Here is a 1686-nt window from a genome sequence, read left to right as displayed (position 1 = left end):
GTCTGTATGTTGTAAACTTCTTTTTTTTTAAAAATATCTTTCAATGTATTCTCATTCAAATAATGTTCTAGTGGGAATAACACCCCTCTTGATGCCTAATGAGGGCATTGAATGCTCTAGATCACTCTAGACAATAGGGTGGGGAAGTGTGACTTTGAACCTCATTCAGTACTCCAGAGGGAAATGCTGGTATACGATTCACGGGAAATTTTATTTTATTTGGTTTTATTTATTTTTTTAGGCTTGTTTATTTTGAGAAAGAGAGAGTAGGAGAGGGGCAGAAAAAGAGGAAGAGAGAAAGAATCCTGATGCGGGGCTTGATCTCACAACTGTGTGATGGGGACCAGAGCTGAAGTCAAGAGTCTGATGCCTAACCCACTGAGCTACCCAGGCTCTCCTCATGAGAATCTTAATTTGAGGGCCATGGGTTGTTTTATTGACTGAGGATTGTGGTTTCGATGGAAGTTGGGTTTCTCTTCTACCTCTCTTCTCCTCATATCTTACCACCTTTTTAGGTGCCGTGGGCTCTTTCCTTCAATTAAGGGAAACACTATTTGCACTCAAAATCCAGGACTGAAATAGGAGTGAACGTTGGGGCAGCTGGAGGACTTGAAAGTTATGGTGCTCTTACCAGATCTGTGTGTTAGGGAAGAGCTGATGGCACTGGCTTGATACTTAGGTTCAGGTGGCTTCTGTGGAGCTGGAGGGTCCAGATGCAAGGTCTTCCACAGGGTGGGCTTTGCATGTGGAAGGCAATGACCACCCCTACTTCCCACCACCAGCCTTTTGGGGAGGATGGAGAGAGCACAAAAACAGGGAAGTTCATAATTTTCTTATCTATGTTTTTCTATCTTTAAAACCTCTAAAACAACCAAGCATTACTTTGATAATCAGAATCAAGGTAGTTACAAACTCAATCCTTTTGTTTCTAGAGGCCACAAATCTAAAACATAACTCCTTGGAATTTTATTTATATCTTCGAGAGGTAACTATTATATTTGATCTACTTTTTAGGGCATCAGAAAACTCCATGGCCTTTTCTTTAACCTTTGTCTTTTCCTCAGGTTCTGGGAAAACTTTGGGGTTGAGCCCCAAATATTTTCTTTATTTCTTTATTGAGATATAATTCACATGACTTAACATTCATCCCTGTAAGTGTACAATTCAGTGATGTTTAGTATATTCACAGAGTTGTGCAGCCATCACCAGTATCTAATTATCTGTCTCTCTGGACTCGTCTATTCTGGATGTTTGGGATTAGTGGGATCATACAGTATGTGACCCTTTGGGTCTGGCTTCTCTCCCTTAGCATGCTATTTTCCAGGTTCATCCATGTTGAGCATGAATCAGTGCTTCATTCCTTTTAATGAGTGAATAATCACTGTATGGATATGCCATATTTTGTTTATCCATTTATTAGTCGAGGAACATTTGGGTTGTTTCTACTTTTTTGGCTAATGAATAACGCCATTATGAATATTCATTTACAAATTTTTATGTAGACATATTTTAAAATTTCTCCTGGGAATATAACTTGAAGTGGAATTGCCAGGTCATCTGATAATCCTATGTTCAACTTCTTCAGAATTGCCAAACGTTTCCCTTTTACATTCCCATCAGTAACATACGTGGGTTCTCATTTCTCCACATCCTCACCAACACTTGTTATTGTCTGTATTTTTTAAT

Source organism: Prionailurus viverrinus, chromosome A1, assembly GCF_022837055.1.
Source record: "Prionailurus viverrinus isolate Anna chromosome A1, UM_Priviv_1.0, whole genome shotgun sequence".
Taxonomy (NCBI): Eukaryota; Metazoa; Chordata; class Mammalia; order Carnivora; family Felidae; genus Prionailurus; species Prionailurus viverrinus.
Note: the sequence above shows the minus strand (reverse complement) of the source record.